This window comes from Salmo trutta, unplaced genomic scaffold (genome assembly GCF_901001165.1).
Source record: "Salmo trutta unplaced genomic scaffold, fSalTru1.1, whole genome shotgun sequence".
Lineage (NCBI taxonomy): Eukaryota > Metazoa > Chordata > Actinopteri > Salmoniformes > Salmonidae > Salmo > Salmo trutta.
Window position 1 is genome coordinate 82,501 of NW_021822844.1, and position 7,500 is coordinate 90,000.

The window sequence follows — 7,500 nt, forward strand, 5'->3', positions numbered from 1 at the left end:
GATTTTGTTTGGGAATAGGGAGGTGAAGGTGGAGGGTTATTATGTGGTTGTGCAGGGGAGGGTTTTGGGGGTGGATGTCACGTTAAGGGATTGTAAATTTAGATTAGTGGTGGTGTACGGGCCACAGGTGGCGGCAGACAGGAGGGAGATGGTGGACTGTCTGGCGCCCCTGTGTGTCACAAATAGGCACTTGGTGATAGGAGGGGATTTCAACATAGATTTAGGGTTAGTGGGTGATAGTAGTGCAGGTGCCATCACCGGGCTAATGGCTTGCCATGGTCTGGTTGATGGAGGCCTGCACTCTACTCCGACAATGGCTGGTCCCACATGGCGCAACTCCCGGGGGGTTGCGCGGAGGCTCGACTACATTTTCCTATCTAGGTCTTTGGGTCAGTTGTCTGGGCGGCTGTTGCCTGTGTTCTTCTCAGATCATGACGGGGTGCTCCTACAGGTGGGGTCGCCAGTCTGCCTCTTCGGTAGGGGGTACTGGAAGTTAGATCGGGAGGTGCTGGAGGAGCAAGCTTTCGTCGACGCCTTTTTTGGTTTCTTTCGGAGGATTGAAGGCCTCCGGTCCATGTGCGAGGGGGTGTTAGAGTGGTGGGATTTAGTTAAGGTAAGGACTAGGGCCTTTATAATAGGATATTGCAAGAGGAAAAAAAGGGAGGAAAGGAGGGAGGTGGATCGTATCCAAAGGTTGCTCGAACTCGAGTACGAGGCAGGCAACCTCGGCGGGTCGTTTGACTGGGAGAGATCCACAGCCCTGAAGGCGCAGCTCAGGGTGCTGCAGGAGCGGAAGGCTCGAGCTTTCCTGGAGCGGGCGCATAATGGCTTTTTAGAACACAATGAGACTTGTTCCGCTATGTTCTTTAAGTCAGTTAGGGGCAGACAGAGTAGGAAGGTAATGCATGGGGTTAGGGAAGAAAATGGAAGTATAGTTAGAAAGCCGGAGGAGATGGTCAGGGTGACAACTGATCATTTCCGAGGTTTATTTAAGGAGAGGGAAATAGATGTAGAGCAGGGAAATGTGTTTTTAGAACACTTGTCCCGGCGATTGCCGGAGGACATTAGAAATGCGATGGAGGCTCAGATCTCCCTCGAAGAGGTTGAGAGCGCTCTCAGGAGGATGGGAAAAGGGAAGGTGCCTGGGATGGATGGGCTGCCGGCCGAGTTTTACCTCAAGTTTTGGGGTATACTTGGACCAGTGGTCCTCGAAGTCTTGAAGGCCATCCTTGAGACGGGGGTCCCGGGGGGATCAATGGCTGTCGGTGTGCTATCACTTCTTTACAAGAAGGGGGAAGTAACAGACCTTGGCAACTGGCGGCCATTGACCATGCTGTGTGTAGACTATAAGCTCTTAGCAAAGGTCATAGCAGACAGGTTGCGCACAGCCCTTCCCTACGTCGTCCACGAGGATCAGACGTGTGGGGTAGAGGGACGCTCTATTAGGTGGAACCTACAGTTGATCAGGGACTCCATCGCTTGGGTAGAAGATAGGGGGCTGCCTTTAATGGTAGCAGCGCTTGATCAGGCGAAAGCCTTTGATCGCGTGAATAGATCCTTTCTATTCAGGGTGTTAGGTAGATTAGGTTTTGGGGAGAAGTTTATAGGATGGATCCGTACATTATATGTCGGAGCCGGGTGCCGAGTTAGCGTAAACAGTCACTTAGGTGATGTTTTTGACCTCTCGTCTGGGGTCAGGCAGGGATGCCCGCTCTCGGCTCTCCTCTTCGTTCTGTACATGGAGCCTCTGGGGGCTGCCATTAGGGCAGACACAGGGGTGGAGGGCTTGCTGATCCCTGGAAGTGGCGGTCTCCGTGTCAAGTTGACACAGTACGCAGACGACACATCCTTGCTGCTTTGCAAGGACTCGTGCCTGACAAGGTCCCTTGCCATTATTGGGGACTTCACCCGAGCGTCGGGGGCAGTACTTAACCACGCGAAGTCTTCCGTTAAGTTTTTCGGAAGATGGAGTGGTAGGACGGATGTGCCCGGAGGGTTATCTCTCTGTAACGGGGCCCTGAGGATTCTCGGGGTCCATTTTGAGAACTCCGGCTCAGCGACGCTGAACTGGAACATGGGCATCGCAGTGGTACAGAGGAAGCTAGCGATGTGGAAGGCTAGGTCTTTGTCCTTTTTGGGCAAGGTCCTGGTTCTCAAGGTGGATGTATTGCCATCTCTATTGTACTTGGCGTACATCTACCCATTGCCGGCTTGTATGAGGAGGCATCTAGTGAGGCTGGTGTTTCAGTTCATGTGGGGTGGCAGGTACGAGTGGGTCGCCAGGGCACGCATGATCTGTCCCATCGGGGAGGGAGGTAGGGGGGTACCACATCTCCCCCTCAAGCTGGATGCAATTTTTGTTTCTTTTCTGTTGACGGAGCTTGCTCAGCCAGTACTACACCCGTCCGGTTACCTCCTGCGGGTGTTCTTCTCGTATCAGGCGAGAAGCGTAATGGTGTGGTCTAACACGGGTCCTCGGGCGGAACAGCTGCCGTGGCACTTTGGACATGCGGCCAAGTGGTTGCGTGCGCACCCCGAGGTTGAAATTGCCCGAGTAGGTTTAGATCACAGGCACCTGTACGAGGAGGTCAGAAGGGCAGTAAGTCCGGCACCTGTGGTGGGCATCCCGGCAGTGGTCTGGGAAGGAGTGCAGGCGCGGGGTCTAGACAACAGGCTCAAGGACCTGAATTGGTTGAGCCTCCACAAGTGTTTGCCGGTGCGCTCCACCATGTACCGGCATAGCTTGGCGCGATCCCCCACCTGCCCAAGACCTTCTTGTGGCAGGGAGGAGACTGTGCGTCATGTCTTTTGGGACTGTGCCATTGCCGGAGTAGTATGGGCGAAGGCACGGGTGTTGTTAGGAAGGGTTAGAGGTGATTTTGTATTGACATGGGCTAGGCTAGAGAGAGGAGTAGGGAGAGCGAGGGGGACGGATAGGGATAGGTTTCTGCTCTGGCTTCTCATGAGCCTCTTTAAGCGGGGGCTGTGGGAAGCCAGGCAGAACATGGTCACGACAGGGAGAGATTGGGGGGTGGAAGGAATAGTGAGGAGGGTGGAAGGAGATTTGAGAGGGAGGATGAAGAGGGAGGAGACGAAGTGGGGGCAGCATGCTGCCCGGGAGAGATGGAAGGGGGGATTAGGGCTGGGGTTATTTTAGATTAGGGAAGGGGAGATAGGGAAAGTTAGTGTGTAGGATGACGGGGAGGGACGATGCTCCCCTGAGTTTTTTGTTTTGGATTACATTATAATTTAAAAATGCCAGTATGATTTGAATTTGAATGAATGTATGATTTTGTAAGAATGAATGGCATTGAATGTAATAAATTATTTTTTCTAAAAAAAAAAATCTGTTCTTATCAGTTTAATATCTGATATGTCCCCCATCGGGGGACTACATATTAAATGGATTTTTCGAACAGGGAGTCGGAAATGGGGCTTGCTCCATCCGCTCCACGCATCGACCCGGTATTGCAGTACCTCCGGGAACGGTGCAACACTTCTCTCTCATTGTCAAGGAAAAAGAAATACACAAAGCTATGTAAAACAGCTAGCAGAAGAAGAGAAGGAATGAAAAAAGAAGAATCATCCAAACTGAAACAAGGGCGAAGCCCCCTTCATGGGGTCCCCCGTTTTCCCGCCATTTTACTTAAAAAAAAAAAAAAAAAAAAAAAAAACATTGGCCAGGATTGTGTGTGTGTGTGTGTGTGTCTGTGTGTCTGTGTGTGTCTCTGTCTGTGTGTGTGTGTGTGTGTGTGTCTGTGTGTGTGTGTGTGTGTGTCTCTGTGTGTGTGTGTGTGTGTGTGTGTCTGTGTGTGTGTGTGTCTCTGTCTGTGTGTGTGTGTGTGTGTGTGTGTGTGTCTCTGTGTGTGTGTGTGTGTGTGTCTCTGTGTGTGTGTGTCTGTCTGTCTGTCTCTGTTTTTGACCCCCCCCAAAAAATACAATCACTTCACCAGGATTGTCTGTCTGTCTGTCTGTCTGTCTGTCTGTCTGTCTGTCTGTCTGTCTGTCTGTCTGTCTGTCTCTGTTTTTGACCCCCCCCAAAAAATACAATCACTTCACCAGGATTGTCTGTCTGTCTGTCTGTCTGTCTGTCTGTCTGTCTGTCTGTCTGTCTGTCTGTCTGTCTCTGTTTTTGACCCCCCCCCAAAAAATACAATCACTTCACCAGGATTGTCTGTCTGTCTGTCTGTCTGTCTGTCTGTCTGTCTGTCTGTCTGTCTGTCTGTCTGTCTGTCTGTCTGTCTGTCTGTGTTTTTGACCCCCCCAAAAAATACAATCACTTCACCAGGATTGTCTGTCTGTCTGTGAATTTTTACCCACAGCCCTCAAACTTGGAAGAGTGGGTTCGGGAACCACCCGCGGGCACCCGGCCTAGAGTGCACAGTGTGTGTCTCGGGCCCCGACCTCTGACTTCCATACGACTCTGGTTTCTCTTCATTACGCACAAGCCTTTCGCCTTTTACTAAAGACTTCCGTGGAGAGGAACACTTACGAGTTCAACATATTTTTGGAAGGGCTTTGCTTCTGGCAGAGCCCGGTATCTTGTTTCAAGAGAAATTGACAGAGATGACGCCGAGACTTTTTGCTCAGGCGTTTGACTTGAAGCCGGCTGACCGACCGACCGACCGGCGTATTTTTCCACTCAAAGTAGTCGCTCGGGCAATTGAGTTCAAGCCCGACGACGACTGACGTGTTTTCCGGGCTTTGAACAAATAGTCGCACTAGGCTTAAAGAGCTAGTGACTTAAAGACGCATTAGCGACTTGTTAAAAAAAACACCCGCCTGTCACCAGGGAAGCGTCGGGTGGGGAGGAGACAACTTTTGCCAAACCGCTGAGGTCTGCCGAGACCCCCGGGGGCCCGGCGGGTGCAGGGGTCAATTTGTGGGTTATCGCTTCTCGGCCTTTTGGCTCAGATCAAGCTTGGTACCGAGGTGCCCCAAAGCCCGCTGAGCCAGAAGGTCGAAGGAAGGCAGGAGGGAGGAAAATTTTGTTGTTTTTGTTTATAGGAATCGGATTTTCCGATGTCCTTTTTCCCTTTGGCTTCTTTTTAAGAGAGCTTTTTTCTTGACGTCATGGAGAGAAGTACACAGAACAGGACGGTTCCGGGAGTCGGATTGGCAAACACGGTCAGATTTGCCTGGAAAGACAAGGAGGTTGAGCAATTCGGGAGAGAAACATTTGCAAGAACCATCCTGATGGGAAGCCTAAAATTGATGGTAAAAGATGTCCTCTGCCTCCAGGGTAACCCGATGGAGAGGGCATACGATGTGACCTGCTACACGGAGGAAAAACATGATGAAATCATGAAGAAAGTGAAGGCAGTGGAAGGAGAAAGGCCTATGTGCCATTATGAAGTTACGAGCCTGGCGAGGAACAGCTTCAGGGTTGTAACAGTAACTATGTATAACCCGCATGTCAAGGACGAAGAGGTGAGGGCCTTTCTAGGGCGGTATATGGACAAGGTCTCCTCAGCAAGGCTCCTCAGGGACTCCCTGGGGTTTTGGAATGGGAGAAGAGGGTTCCAGGCCCTACTCAGGGAGGACCCAAAGGGACAGGGTGGCTACCTCCATCCTCCCGCTATGTTCTCCCTGGGGGCTGACAGGGGGACGTTGTTTTACGCACGTCAGCCCCCATTTTGCAGGCGTTGTATGGCCTACGGTCATATCCTCGCCTCGTGCAGCACAAAAAAGTGCAGAATTTGTGGATCTGCGGAGCACGAGGCGAGGGACTGCGACGAGCCTAAGGCGTGCCACGGGTGTGGCTCGTCAGCACACCTGTGGCGGGAGTGCCCGGCTCGTCAGAGGTCATACGCGTCTGCAGCTGGGGGGGGAGCAGGAGCGGGGGATGGGGGAAGAAGAGGGGAAGGAAGGACATCACAGGAAAAGGACAAGAGACAAGAACGGAAAGAAGAGGAGCAAGGAGCGACAGCAGGAGGGCAAGGGAAAAAAGAAGACACGGGAGCAGAAGGGAAGGAATCGAAAGGAAGAAAGGGAGTGGAGGAGCGAGAGACAGTGACAATGGAGGGAGAGGTGATGGAGGGGGTGCCGGTGGCGGGGGAGGAGGAGGAGGAGGGAAGGGGCGTGAGGGAGTGGGGGGACAGCATGTCGAGCGCCCTCGTGGAAGAGATGAGAGGAATGGTGGAGGAGTTGGCAGGGAAGGGGGGTGTCTCCCCTTTACCTCCAACTCCTAGGAAGAAAGTTAAGAAGAGGGGGTGCTCGACTGGCAGTGAAAGGGAGGGGGGGGTGGAGGGGGTTGCCAAGCGAGGGATGGGGGAGGGAAAGGTGTCCTTGACCTTGCTGGACTCCTTAGCCCCTCCGTGTTGGGTGGAGGGGGACCCCCAGGGCGTGGCCCAGTGTCGGGTGTCTGGGGGGGGATCTCAACTCCTCTTTGAGGAGATGGGGTCCCCTACTCTAAACCTGGACTCTTACAGGGAGAGAGGAATGGAGGGTGGTGGTGAGGAACCCAGGGTGCAGAGCACACCGAGGCCAAACACCATACCTGCATCCTGGGTTGGAGAGATGGAGGAGGACGGGGGGACGTCAGGAGAGGAGAAGACGTCCCCGCCGGATGAGAAGGAGCAGGGGAGCATCAGGTGAGCCTCCTGTTTTTTTGTGATTGTTTTGGTATTTTTTTGGAAAAGTAATGGTTTTTGTTTTTGTTTTTGGTTATAATAGAACCTTATGTTGAATTTGTTTAGTTTAAATGTAAGGGGTTTAAGGGATTATGTTAAAAGGAGGGCGGCTTTTAGTTTTTTAGAGGGGGTGGGTTTTGATGTTTGTTTTTTACAGGAGGTTCACCTAAGGGATGGAGGGGATGTCGTGAGGTTTAGTAGGGAGTGGGATAAGGGGGAGTCAATTTGGGGTATAGGTGGGGTTCACTCTACGGGGGTGGGGATTTTGTTTGGGAATAGGGAGGTTAGAGTAGAGAGTACTTTTGTTGTAATGCAGGGGAGGGTGTTGGGGGTGGATGTCACTTTTAGGGATAGTAGGTATAGGTTAGTGGTGGTGTATGGGCCACAGGTGGCGGCAGACAGGAGGGAGATGGTGGACTGTCTGGCGCCCCTGTGTGTCACAAATAGGCACTTGGTGATAGGAGGGGATTTTAACATAGATTTAGGGTTAGCGGGGGATAGTAGTGCAGGCGCCATCACCGGGCTAATGGCTTGCCATGGCCTGGTTGATGGAGGCCTGCACACTACTCCGACAATGGCTGGTCCCACATGGCGCAACTCTCGGGGGGTTGCGCGGAGGCTCGATTACATTTTTCTATCTAGGTCTTTGGGTCAGTTGTCTGGGCGGCTGTTGCCTGTGTTCTTCTCGGATCACGACGGGGTGCTCCTGCAGTTGGGGCCACCAGTCTGCCTCTTCGGTAGGGGGTACTGGAAATTAGATCGGGATGTGCTGGAGGAGCAAGCTTTCGTTGACGCCTTTTTTGGTTTCTTTCGGGGGCTTGAAGGCCTCCGGTCCATGTGCGAGGGGGTGTTAGAGTGGTGGGATTTA

General features: G+C 52.5%; 1 non-coding gene and 1 pseudogene across 1 annotated transcript; both read left to right on the forward strand.

The window, feature by feature from the left end:
* The first annotated feature begins 3,323 nt into the window (after positions 1–3,323).
* Positions 3,324–3,499, forward strand: LOC115185482 (uncharacterized; annotated as a pseudogene).
* A 919-nt stretch (positions 3,500–4,418) lies between these two features.
* Positions 4,419–4,535, forward strand: LOC115185510 (U5 spliceosomal RNA). The gene has a single exon (XR_003875160.1). It is a non-coding gene; the product is annotated as a U5 spliceosomal RNA (small nuclear RNA).
* The last annotated feature ends 2,965 nt before the right edge of the window (positions 4,536–7,500 follow it).